This window comes from Balaenoptera physalus, assembly GCF_965194825.1.
Source record: "Balaenoptera physalus genome assembly, chromosome: 9".
In the NCBI taxonomy this organism is placed as follows: domain Eukaryota; kingdom Metazoa; phylum Chordata; class Mammalia; order Artiodactyla; family Balaenopteridae; genus Balaenoptera; species Balaenoptera physalus.
The window spans coordinates 21951938-21966358 of record NC_138888.1 but is presented as its reverse complement, the minus strand read 5'-3'; the positions used below and the strand labels follow the sequence as shown (position 1 = coordinate 21966358).

The 14421-nt window shown below is 36.3% G+C and overlaps 1 long non-coding RNA gene across 1 annotated transcript in view; it reads left to right on the top strand.

The window, feature by feature from the left end:
• LOC309667029 overlaps window positions 1-14421 on the top strand; it is a 416481-nt gene that overhangs the window by 14127 nt on the left and 387933 nt on the right. The window lies entirely within an intron of this gene.

Genomic DNA, 14421 nt, shown 5'->3' with positions numbered 1-14421 from the left:
TAACACGTCTCCTAAGGATCCTCCACACTGTGGCACTTTCTCAGACCTACCTTGTTTATCACGGTCTTAACAGTTTTGAGGAATATTGGTCAAGTACTTTGTAAAATATCCCTCAAATTGTACTTTTATGATATTTTCTTCATGACTAGACAGGGGTTATGAATTTGGGAGAGGAAGAACACAGAGGAGGAGTATTATTTTTATCACCTCATATCAAAGGTACATGCTATCAACATGACTTATCACTAATAATGTTAAGTTTGATCTCTTGGCTGAGGTAGTGTCCTTAAGCCTTCTCAACTGTGGGGTCACTCTTTCCCCCTCTTTCCATACTGTACTCTGGTAGGGCACCACTATGAGAAGCCCACACTTAAGGGGTGGACGTTATTCTCCACCTCCTTGAGAAGGCAGTATCTATATAAACTGTTTGGAAATTCTTCTGCATGTGCAGTTATTTATTCATTCATTTATTTACGCCAGTAAGAAACTCATGGATATTTGTTAAATACTTTGGGTTATAATTCAATACTACATTATATCTTTTCTTGCTCAAATGGTTCCAGCTTTGGCCACTGGGAGCTCTTTCTGTTGGCTCCTGTTTCCCTTTGGCATACTTCCATCTTTGGTTTTGTTGTTGCTGTTGAACACTTCCCTACTTTATAACACTACAAAATGCTTCAGGCTTATCTTGTGTATTGCCTGGTCCAGGCCTAGAATCAGTCATTTCTCCAAAAAGCCTGGTTCCTTTTTCTGGAGAATAGAATTAGAAACTAGAATCTGGACACTGGGCTTGTTTAGTACTTTACATCTTGTAATCATGAATATATTTTCTCCAATTTTAATCTTGTTCTCATTATTTATATATTCATTATTTATATATTCTAAGCTTATTCTTTGTGTCCTTTTCTTGATAGAAATAAAGCAAGGATGTTTCCAAACATACATTAGGTTTCTTCTAATTTTAATATGAGTAAGGGTGATACATGGATATTTACTTGCTGACAGAGGCCTTTTCAAACTTCCTGAGGTCCACCTGAAGTTCCCAGCCTCAGCCTTCTGGTCACCCTTTACAAACCCTGTGAACTTGCACAGGAGGAAGGAGAAGGTCCACTCTCTCATTCTGCATCACCTCAGTAAACCCAGCCATAAAAAGGCACTTCTGTTGTAGTTTCTCTTCCTTCACACCTCCCACTAAATACCCCCAAGATTCTGCCTCTGAAAAATAAATTTTATATAGCAAAGTAGCAACTGAGCAAAATACACCCTGATCTGAAGCTCCATTTTGTACCATTCCATTTTTAACACCATTTTTGTGAAATGACAAAACAAGAAGAACAGATTTAAGAAACATGAGGAGCCCCATTCATTCTTATGCAGGCATTATAGGCATCATACAGTGACAGAGGCCACTGGCATCAGAGCTAAAATAAGAAGAGAAGTAGTGTAATGGGGAATCCATCAATCATATTAACAGCAAATTGCATACTAATCATTTATCTATTATTTATCATACAGATAAGTGTATCCTGTCTAGACTGCAGAAGCACTTAAATACAAAGGTGCCAATAATTACAAATAGAGAATAACTTTATTGAATAATAATAGACATTAATTATAAATTAAAATGAATGGAATATAAGGAAAAACACCTTCTAGATTGTGTTTATTGACACAGCCTATTCTATGAAATTGTTCAAGGAATTATGGTTTATGTTAGCTGCTGAATCTGATTTTGGAAATTAGGTGAAAAAAGTACTTGTTCAGATTTTTCAAATAAACATACTTGTTAGAAAAAGGATCCCAAAAATGAGTAGAATTTTTAATTTACATAACCAGTGGCTTTGGTGTTTCCAGATATTTTTATTTGATTTTCAAATTTTTATTATATCAATTTTATGTCCAATAAAAGAACTAAAGCAAATAGTTTACTTGGTCAAATTTACCAATCATGACTTGTGTAGTGTTAAACAGGGAAAGATCTCTGTTAAAGACAATCACTATTATAATTTTGGTTAGTAAAAATCACAAAATGTAGTGTAGAATTTAACACATATTTAGATAAAGTCAGGAAATAGCCCCAAATCTTCCTAATTTTTTTTCATTCAAAAACTGAGTTTCCCGTTTTTTGCTTAGTTGTTCAGTTAAAAGAGAATTTCATTTGGACAGTGTGACCAATGGCTCACAGTGGGACAGGGCAGGCAGGGAGGAGCCAGGCCTGACAGAAGGGCCCATTCTGTCCAGTGGGAAAGCTGACCTGCCTCCTAAGGCTTGTAGCCTGGGTTCAAGCTCATGGGCATTTACTCAGAGAAAATTGAGTACGTGGGGGACCCTGGAAATCATTACCTTCATCTAGGGAGTCCTTGGCTCATGTGATAGACGCCAGGGTTGAGAGTGGAGATCCATGACACGACACCAGTGTCTCAAGGAATGTGTGGGTCCCAGCCGCAGGAGATCCAGGTGTCCACGGATGGACTTGATTTCAGGAACAAGATTCCAATATCTGGCAGAGCATTTGCCTGGAATAAAACAAGCTCCTCATTTTCTGAGAGTATCCAGATAGGTCATTTAAGAAAGGTCTTGAACTGGATTAAAGCAGAAGCCCAACTTTAGAATCGGAGGCACATAGCAAGAGTGGGTTTGGGTACAAGACCACCTTTTAAGAACATGGCACCAAAGGGAGGTTGTGATTAGGGCATGAATGCAGAAGTCAAAGTTCAGCTGAAGACACTTCATACTGGATCAAATAAAAAGCAAAGGGGTCTTGGTCTCAGCAAATCAGTTGCTGGAACAGAGCACCATGGAAAGCTTCGGGACTGATTTGGTACCTCAGCAGGAACCTTTAGTATGGGGTCAGTTTGATGATGATGGGATTTTAGGTGAAGGCTTCTTTCTGCTGGACCAGAGCAGATTAAATGTCGTTGACTCAGGGCTGGAATTGCTCTAGAAAATGGGAAGGCAGGAGGCACAGCTGTGGGGAACTGGGAATTACAGGAAGCTCAAATCTGGAGACGTGACAACTAAAGGTAACGTGACATCCTGAATGGGATCCTGGGACAAAAAAAGATCATAGCTATCTGAATAATGTATGGACTTTAGTTAATTATAATGTATCAATTGTATATTATTAGTTACAAATGTGTCATAAAATGTACAGTGTTAACAGTAAGAGAAACTGGGTCCAGGGTATCTAGCAATCTTTTGTACTATCTATGACTTTTCTTTAAATCTGAAACAATTCAAAAATAAAAGTTTAGTTTAAAAAAATCAAGCTTCTCATCATCTTCCTCTTCTTTTTTCTCTTTTTCTTGTAAACATTTTTCCTGTTCAATGAGAAAACAGCATTTCTAATTTATTTGATCCGGGTGTTTTTGTTATTATACAACTCAAAATGTCTTCCCAGTAAGATGACATTTATACATATATTTTGTGTATTTCATGTACAAAAACTGGCCCATTTGCCTATGTACTACTCTCTGTACTGTATCAAAAACAAACATATACTATGACTTCAAATGTAATAACTCATTTGAAAAAATACTTTTGTTAATTTGGAAAAAGCACATTTTAAGAACAGTATTATTGACAAACAGAATCAACTTTTGCCAATAAAGATTAGATTAAAACTTGAAATCATTCTAAATTTACTTCCTTACTTCTTTCCTTCTTTCCTTCACCTCTCGCTTTCCTTTTTCTTTCCTCCTCTGCCTCCTCCTGTTCCTTCTTTTCCTCATTCCCATTTTCTTTTCTTTTTTTTTTTAAATAAATTTATTTATTTATTTATTTTTGGCTGTGTTTGGTCTACGTTTCTGTGCGAGGGCTTCCTCTAGTTGCGGCGAGCGGGGACCACTCTTCATCGCTGTGCGCGGGCCTCTCACTATCGCAGCCTCTCTTGTTGCGGAGCACAGGCTCCAGACGCGCAGGCTCAGTAATTGTGGCTCACGGGCCCAGCCGCTCCGCGGCATGTGGGATCTTCCCAGACCAGGGCTCGAACCCGTGTCCCCTGCATTGGCAGACAGATTCTCAACCACTAGCGCCACCAGGGAAGCCCCCCATTGTCTTTATTTTTCATTTTAATAGGTTTGAAGTCCTTACTTAGATAAGTCTTCTTTGGATTCCTCCACATTCTAACATTATTTAGCAACTCCCTGTGGATTAATAACCTGGAATATATATACCATGAAGTATTCTGTTAAAATCTACAATTATATTTGATAACTATAAACATCTAGTTCAATCCCATCTTTTGATAAAAAGAACTTGAGGTTTAGGGTTTGGAGAGGTTGCCCAAGATGAGCTATGTAATTCCACAGATTAATAAATAGCAGAACTGGGCCTGAATCCAGTGGTCCACCTCCCAGTCAAACGCACATTTCACTGCACAGTATTGTCTTCACTCTATAAAAATTACTCTGTTTGCAGAGTTACTCTTGAAATTTCCCTTCCTATAAGGAGAAAAACAAGTTTGTGCCAGTAACTATTTGCCTGGACTTTATCATCTATTGTTCAGCAGGATGTCGTGAATCCTTTTACAGCCTAACTTTATTATCTCCCTAAAAGTAAATGCTGAGAAAAATTCATGATTCTCTTACTTAGATGAAAGTGTCAGCTAGCTAATAATTTATAAAATTAATTTACTACCGTATGGATTTCCCTCTCATCTAAACCTTTTTTACAAGTACATATATGGGCTGAAATTTTAATAGTGTAAAGAGTGGTGTTGTTTTTCAAATTGTCTTTACAGTTATACAGCTGTAAAGGAGATGAAATTTGTTAGCCGTGAAGGTGATGCTGTAAAGATATACAGTTACTTGTTCAAAGAGGCATGCTCATTTGTGTATTCTGGGCTGTTCTCTATTTTGTAGCTATAGTCTATTTGCTGCAATTTTCTCTGAGGGAATTTCTGCTTCTATCACAAATGGTCTGTGTCCCAGAAGAGCTACCCAAGTTAATTTCTAATATTCTTTTTATTCCCTACAAGTCAATGTCCTGCTTCATGAAAGATATGTTTTCATGTCCTGAGGGCAATTCTTTTGCTCAAACTAGCAGCTGCCTCAGGTGGTTTTACCTGATATAGCAACTGCTGTCATCTTACTTGTCTTTCAGTGGTGGTGCATGGACCAATGGAAGAGTATTTAGAGATTTTTAAAAATGGCTCTATAGGTCAGATTATTGGTTTGGCAGGCATGGGTGTCTGGTTTTGTTGACAGGGGATCCTACCCTGCTCTAACACTTGAGTTTTGTTAGGGCTAGGTGACTCTCTGGCGCCACACACTGGCATCCTGCTCATAGGCAAATCCCTTTGGACTCTCCATCAATCAGTGAAGCAGGTAATATCCAGAAAAATCAGGGGAAGAGCAAGGTAAACATTTCTGCAAAATCTATCTGATTTCAGAGATTTAGGACTAGCCTAAGTAATTTTCTTTCAAACTTTCTTCCCTTCAAGTATTTAAAGTTAGAGCTAAAGCACAAATTTAGCTTTGAGTTCCCATTTGTACCATATATTTCTTAATTTTCATGTTTTTCTGTTTTAGATTTTCTAATTACAAATAACATAAGCATCATTGAAACAAATCATTTAAAAGGAAGAAAATAGCGAGACTCTCCACCCTATCCCTTAGAGAAAACCACTAATCACACGCAGTATATAGCCTTCCAGCTTTTTAACTGTGTTTATGCAAACATGTATGTAAACATACTACCAAATACTACCAAATAATACATCATAGTGTTTGTGTGTGTGTGTGTGATTTGCACTAGCTTTTTAACTTAACAGTACACATTGACCATCTTTCTATATCAATACACAGAGTCATCCCACTCTTTTTAATAGCTGCGTAGTATTCCACTCTCTGTTATATGGAGTTGTCATAATTTATTTAACCAGTCCCTCAGTCACGTACCTTTGGATTGCGTTTATGTTTTTGCTGAAGGAAACAGCATTATACATGTACCTCTGATTACTTGGGACAATATTTCTGTAGGGTAAATTCCTAGAAGAGAAATTACTAAGATGAAATATTATTTCAGTTTATACTTTTCCACCAAGAATGTATGAAAATGCTTATTTTCTTATGGTCATACCTAATACTTTAAATTTTAATCCTTTTTATTCTTCACCAGTCTAAGTGAAATTTGCTTTCAGAAGTGAGTATCTTTTTTAAAAATGTTTCATGATCATCTGAATTCTTTTATGAATTTTATGTTCATATTTTTTGTGTATTTTACATAGTAGTGTTTTCCTTTATCTCACAGATTTGAGAGTTAAATTTCCCTCCTTTGTCATTTGTCTTTTATCTTTGTTTATATAATCATTTCTGTTCATCTTTTTCTTTATGGTTTCTATCATGCTGTTATTTAGCAAGGTATTCGTCACATAAAAATTATTTTCTTCTGGGACATTTATTATTTTTGTAATATGTTCTAATAAACTACAAGTCTAGATTTCATTAATCCTTTGTATATTTTTCTTGGCTGTTCTAACTTATTTATTCTTTTCCAAGTGAAATTTAAAAATAATTTTTCAAGGTTCTGAAAATGCTACATTTAGTTTTCAATTGTAGTTGCAATAACTTTATTATAATTTATCACTTTATACTCTTTCCCCGATATGGTTATGTTTACTCTTTATTTTGCTTTTTGTATTTCATTAAAGGCTTATGTCTTTCTTGTTGGATTTATTTCTAAGTATGTTTATTAGTGTTTTTAATGAGTCTTCTCTCCTGTTTCATTTTCTAACTTGTTATTGATTTTTGGTATATTACTCTTGAATTGACTGTTTCCCTGTACTTACTTTCTGTTGCTATTAATACATCAAATAATTTTCTTGGTCTTGCTCCAAGGATGTTATATAATTGTTGTTAAGTGATAGTACATTTTCTCCCAATATGTATACTTTATTTCTTTTCCTTATATTCTTTCATTGGTTAGAAGTTCCAGAATATTGTTGACTGATAGTGGTATTAGCAGAAAGATTTCTTTAATTTATGACTTCAATGTAATTATTTTTGATATTTAATTACTAAGTATCATATTTGTTCTGGATTTCTGAAAAATACTCCTTATCAAGTTAAGAAAGCTTGTTTCTTTCATAGCTCACTAAGAATTTTAATCAGAAGTAATGTTGAGATTTAGGAGATGACCTTTTAGCATCTATTAACATTAAATTTACGTATTTCCAACACTGGATACATGACATCATACATTTGTCAAACCCATAGAACTGGACAACACAAAAAGTGATCCCTAATGTAACTATGGACTTTTATTAGTAATAATGATCAATTGTAACAAAAATACCACACTAATGTAAGATATTAATAATAGGGGAAACTGTGTGTGGCAGGGAGAGAGGGAATATATGAGAACTCTATACTTTCTGCTCCATTTTTCTATAAACCTGAAACTGCTCTAAAAAATAAAATCTATTAATTTAAACAAAATAAAAAAAGAAAAAATACACTAAAAAAGTCATTTAACTCTCCTCAGCCTCAGTTCCATCATCTATAAAATGAGAGGCTTAGACTAGTTGATCTCTAACTTTTCATCCAAAAAGAAGATTCTATCATTCTCACTGCCAATATAAAGATGTCTGGCTGCCAATATATATATTTTTTCTTCCAGTTTTACTGAGATATAACTGGCATACAGCATTGTGTAAGTTTAAGGTGTACAGTATAATTATTTGATTTACATGCATCACGAAATGATTATCACAATAAGTTTAGTGAACATCCATCATCTCATATACATACAAAATTAAAGAATTAGAAAAAAAATTTTTTTCTTCTGAACTTAGGGTTTACTCTTTTCACAACTTTCATATATAACATACAGCAGTGTTAATTATATTTATCATGTTGTACATCACATCCTCAGTGCTTATCCATCTTATTACTGGAAGTTTCTACCTTTTGACCACCTTCGTCCAATTTCCCCTCTCCCACCCCCCACCTCTGGTAACCACAAATCTGATCTCTTTTTCTATGAGTGAGTTTGTTTCTTTGTTTTTGAAGTATAATTGACCTACAACACTATGCTAGTTCCTATTACACAACATAGTGATTCAATATTTCTATACATTTCAAACTGATCACCACAGTAAGTCTAGTTATGATATTATATAGTTATTGACTATGTTTCCCACACTGTACATTTCACACCTGTGACTAATTTATTTTGTAATTGGAAGTTTGTACCTCTTAATATCTCTCAGCTATTTCTTTCCTCCCCCCCACCTCTCTCCCCTCTGGCAACCATCTGTTTGTTCACTGTATCTATAACTCTGTTTCTGTTTTGTTATACTTGTTCATTTGATTTGTTTTTTTCTTTAGATTCCACATATAAGTAATATCATGATTTTTTTTTCTCTGTTTGACTTACTTCACTTAGTATGAGAATCTCTAGGTCCATCCATGTTGTCACAAATGGCAAGATTTCATTCTTTTTTATGGCTGAGTAGTATTCCAGATATATATATATCACATCTTCTTTGTCCACTCATCTGTTGATGGATACTTAGGTTGCTTCCATATCTTGAATACTGTAAATAATGCTGCAATGAACACAGAGGTGCATATATCTTTTGTAATTAGTGTTTTTGGTTGTTTTCGGATAAATACTCAGGAGTGGAATTGCTGGATCATATGGTAGTTCTATTTTTAATTTTTTGAGGAATCTCCATATTGTTTTCCATAGTATATTTTCCATAGTATATATTTTCCAATACTTATGAAGGTAGAAGAAAAGAGTATTTTGAAAAACATAATTCATCAGTTTAAGCAAACTGTAAAGGAACATCGTTATGCAATTCTGGAAAATAAATGGAACCATATAATTATTGAATGAATCTGGTGATGAAATTGTAGTTTATGTTAAAGGGATAATGGTGACATGGAGTGTAAATAGGTATTGATGAAGCATTCATTTAAAGAAAATAGCTCAAGTTTTTAAAAGATAACTTCAGATGCCTCTGGTGCCGTGAAACTAAATGACATGGTCTAATGATAACTAAAAGATTGTCAATCATGGAAGTTTTATGAAAATTATTATAAAATGATTTGTGGCTTGGGGAATTCGTATCTAAAATTTTCTCATCCTTATAAATCAGACGATGATGTCCACAAAGATGCTGAGATACAGATGTTGTTTCTGCCTCATATGATATATTTCTGTCAGATATATCAGATATATCTGCGTGGGTGGAGCAGGCAGCTGCCTGTGAGGGGTGGTGGGAACTGTAACATATGAGAAAACACAACCCAGAGCACATGGCTCTTCAGTAACAGAAAGGGAATTAAACCTGAGGTGTGAGAGGCACTGACTGGCAGTATCCACAGCGTGGTGTTATGATTAAAACCCCAAAATACATGATTTCATATCCCAGTTCTGCCCTTTGCTGGCTGTGTGACTTTTTGGGCAGTTTACCTAATTTTCTCTCTGTCTCCATTTCCTTTTATGTAAGATGCAGATAATAATAGTAACCATTCTCAGTGAGGATAAGAAGAGCTAATATTTGTAAAGTGCTTAGATCAGAGCCTGGCCCACAGTAGGTGTTATATGGGTGTTTATTAAATAAAAATAGATACACTTGAACCCTGGTTTCCTTAGCACTATCCCACTATCCTATGACTCAGCTCTTTTTTGAAGCCTGCCAGGAAATCACCCCAAGTATCTCCTGGTATCATCATTTAGCTGCGTGTAACAGAACACCCTACTACATTGCTTTCAACAAATAGGGGGTTATTCTCACATCACAAGAAGCCTGGAAGGAGGCCACTGCTGGCATGGGTTCAGCAGGTTATAGATGTTAGGGCAAAGAGCTCTGGGATCCTCTGATTCTTTTCTTCGTGCTTACAACGTGACTACTGAAGCTCCAGTCATCCTGTACGCAGTGAAACAGGAAAAATAAGGATGGGGATAGGGCTGTAGGGAGGGGTGTACTAATGGAATACTTCTCAGAAGTCCCTTCAGCAGATTTTGACTTTACACAGAATCGTGGCTTGGCCCAGACACATCACTGCACGCTCCAAACGTCCTTTTGGGTCTGTTCTCTTCTTCTGTGTGCAGAGTCCAGCAGGCTTGAGAGGGTTTTTTGGACACCCTGGGTAAGATGTTAACATGGCACTCTTCCAAAGTCCCACCCTGCAGCCTGCTAGCTGACTCCAGCATACAGGTGTGGTGGTGTTGTTCTCGTTGTTGTTGTCTTGGCTGATACAATTTTTAAAAATTTGGACTACAATGAGTCTACATAGGGCATTTGCTCCAGTTTTTCAAAGATCCAATTTTACACTCTTACCTTACATCTAGCTTGACTGAATTATATACATGCCTGGTCTCTGAAGGATTTGGATTTAAGACTTCTGAAATATCCTTAAACTATCTGTTGAACATTTATTTAGACTAGAGGCTGAAGGCTGTTGGGAAAAAAGCCCCCCTGGTGGTAGGGGTCTGCCTCTTCTCTACTCCCCTGAGCAAGTAAGTTCTAGTCCCAAACTCCTGCATATGGTCTACTCAGCAAAACAAAAGCTCTGCAATTATCCTGACACCTACTGGGGAGAAGAAATTTAGCAATGATTTACTATTACTCTAGAGCGCATTAGGAGGGCTCTCTCACCAGTCACCCATCCACTGAAGCAGTTTATGAACACGTTTCCTCCCTGAGAATAATTCTGGTAAGTGGATTACCTTCAATTTGCCACACTTCCAGGGATATTTTGGTGCCATTAAGTGACTGGCACCCCCAGGCCATCTGGCTCTTCTAACACAGCACACTTGTGATGCTTCCAGACAATGCAGACACTGCAAAGGGGGCAGTTTTTGACAAAGGAAATGGTGAGTACAGGTAGAATTCAGATCGCCACTAAGTCATCCACGTGGATTGTTCAAAGCAGGAAGATGACATCCTACATCCCGAAGAGGGACTGGCAAAGTGGGCTTTCACTGAGTCTTGCCCAATGTGCTGGGTCTGGATATGTGCACACCGAGAGCATTCCTGGCAGGACGAGTAGCTTTGGCAAAGTTACTGACAGATCTCAGGAGTGAAGGGGATGTTTCAGATCTGTCTGAGATCTAGCCAGTGCCTCACGCCAAATGTCAGCACTACTTTTTCTAAAGCTTTTCAGTCACTGTCTGTAGAATCCTTGGTGTTTAGAAATCTCATAACTTAGGGTTCTTTATATATATATGTGTATATATATATATATATATATATATATATGTGTATATATATATATATTTTTTTAATTTGGTGGCACTCGGTCTTAGTTGCAGCTCGCTGGCTCCTTACTTGCGGCACATGGGCTCCTTTAGTGGTGGCATGCGAACTCTTAGTTGCAGCATGCATGTGGGATCTAGCTCCCTGGCCAGGGATCGAACCCGGGCCCCCTGCATTGGGAGTGTGGAGTCGTAACCACTGCGCCACAAGGGAAGTCCCGTTAGAGTTTTCTATAGCAATTCCGTCCATTTTTAAACCTGAAAAAAACTGTTGCGATCAGCAACATGAGCACAACTGCTCGTTGCTGCCGCTCATTTGCCGTGTAAGTAACAACCCTTCCTGGTTAATAGCAAAAAAGTCTGGCTAATGAAATGTATTGGCACTATGTTTCATATCTAAAGCAATTAAGAATATCTGTAGTGAGCATCAATTATTGGGAAAAAGAGTGATTTTTGCCCACTTCTTAATCTTCCCAATTGCCCTCTAGGGCAGAAGAGCTCTCCTTGGAACCTCAGTCCATAATAAACACATGTGAACAAATATACACATTAGGTTGTAAAAGGATGGTTTCTTAACTGGTTTTTGAGCTACAAATAATCCCTAAAAAGTGGCTTTCTCAACTAAATATGCAGACATTACAGTGTATTTATAGTGATTAGAAACTGGAAACAAACTAAATATCCAAAAATAAAATTTAAGCAAAATTATGTTCCTATTATGTCATGCTATGCAACAATTAAAAATGATTTTTACAAAGAGTTTTAAATAATAAGGTAACCTACTTATTAAATTTAAAGCAAAAAGAATCTGCTTGATGCAAATTGTTACACGGTATGTCACAACTAAGTATATATTGTAAGAAGGACTGGCAGGTATGTGCTAAAATGTTAACAGTGTTTTCTGTGGGTGGTGAGAGTGGGAGTAATTTTTTTTAATTTCCTATTTTAATATCATAAATATGCTGCTTTTATAATGAAGAAAAATGAGCAACCCAAAGGTATCTTTTCTGCGATACTGAAGGGATTCTTCCCAAGCCCAAACCTCTTAAAGGGACACATCCCATCTTCTACCCTTATGGTGCAGACAACTGTGAAGGGGGAAAAATAATCCTTTCAAATACATTGACACTGTTAGAAAATGCTTATCCAATGTAAACACAGAACCAAAGGAAATGCATAAACATTGAATATTATAAGGATACGCATAAACACAATTATTCCTCCTGAATTTGTAAGCAAATACCCATGGCTATATGAAGTTGGCTTGGTGGAATACAATGTAAGGGAGATAGAGGGTCCTTGTCATTTCCAAAATTAGTAGGGATTATCATCACCAGTATGTTAGATGCTCTCCCCCTTCAAAAAAAAAGAAAAAAAAAGAAAAAGAATGAAGAGTCTGTATCAGTTTTTAGAAGTACTTAAGGAGGAATAACTTGAGCCCATATATAGACTAAGAACTATTAACAATAATCAAAGAAACACTAATGCATAATAACTAGAAGCTAAAACAAGGTCTTAAACTCTTCCCTTGGGAAAAATGTTTTCATGAAACTCCACTGGACAAGGCTATTCTCCTCCATCCCCACTCATTGTGGGGCAGTATGAAAAAGCTAAAAAAGTGACATGCAGATATTTCTTCTGTATAGTGTACAATGAAAAACAGTATTCTCTAACTCAAATATGGAATCATGTAAAACTTATCAGTGATTAATGTATTATAGTTCATAAAAAAGGATAACCTTCCACAGAGTGAAGTTTTAAGGGCAATACTGTATTGCAGTACTTACACTAAAAAAAACGCAATCTGTGTGTAGGTTAATATTTTTTTCACAGAGACATGTGAAACATGTCTAAGATTACTAGATATGGTCTAAAAAGCAAAAAGAGCAACCTGGATGTGTTCATAAATAATCATCAAGATGTTCCAAAAATTGTAGACTGACATTCTCATAAAATATTTGAGTCAATGTTTATGCAAATGTTTCATTTTTTTTTTTAAAAAGCCCCCAAAACTCATTATCTTATTATGGTTAGCAAATGACAAAAGCAAACCATTAGAATAGGTTCAAAACACTTTTTGAATGCTATAGTTACTTAAAAAGAAATTGAGTACAGAATAAAATTTTAAATGGCTTTATACAAATATTATTATATTTTTCAAGGATGGGATAGGGAGTCTTATTTATGATTTTCTAAATTGTAAGGTAGGAAGGTATATCAAATTTTAAGGATATCACACGAACTCAAAACTCTATTAAGGGCTTAGATCTTCAGTAGATCTACTTTTTAATTTTGCAATCTTATGAACCTGTAGCATGGACACACAATTTTTAAAAATGCACCCAACTTTTACATGAAGATAAAACTAGAAATCATCAATAATGAACAGTTTTATGCTGGCAGAACCTTCTTGGAATTATCTTGATTTGGAGGACATTAACTTCTATTGGCATAATTATGAGGCCGATTAGAAAATATCTACTGGGTTTCTTTATTTTGGTTAAGGGATTGGTTGGAAAAATTCAGGAAAACGTTCATGAGTTGCTACTTTACCTCTTAACACTCTGCACTCTGCTTTCCCTGCCCCCTCACTCCACATTCTGTGACTCAGAGACTATTTTCAGAGGACACCTGTTTTAAATGGATCCACAGGAAATACCTATGTTGTCTTTTCATAATCTGACCCTGCATCTGGTTAGCTGAAATGTGACGCGGCCCACAGAATGAAGCAACTTCAGTGTGACAACATTTACTGGAAGGCGGAGGGGATACAGTTTATATTTATTTTCCTTCCATTAAGCCCTGGCATTGGAGTGTAGGAAAAAAATAAATAAGGAAAAGGGCAAAACCAGTTTAACCCTCAAAAGATTAGTATTAAATTACACAAACGGGTTTTACATCCAGACTCAGGATGATCTGCTCCTGAACTGAATGTAATCTTGCAGCAGAAACTTATCTGACACTCCTTTCTTTACAACGTTTTATTTATAAACCCCTGGTCCACAGTTCACAGTCTACCTTGTTATATATTGATAGGATATTTATAAACCCCCTGTGGAAAGTGCAGGGCAGCCTACCCACTGGAATAGAATAATAAGGGGATTTCATAGTGGTTAACAGTAGTCTACCACTAAAATTCCAGTTGGGTCCAAAATAAAGCAAGTCACTCGGGGGGCCCCGTTTCACGGGTTTGCACCCCCCCCCCCACGT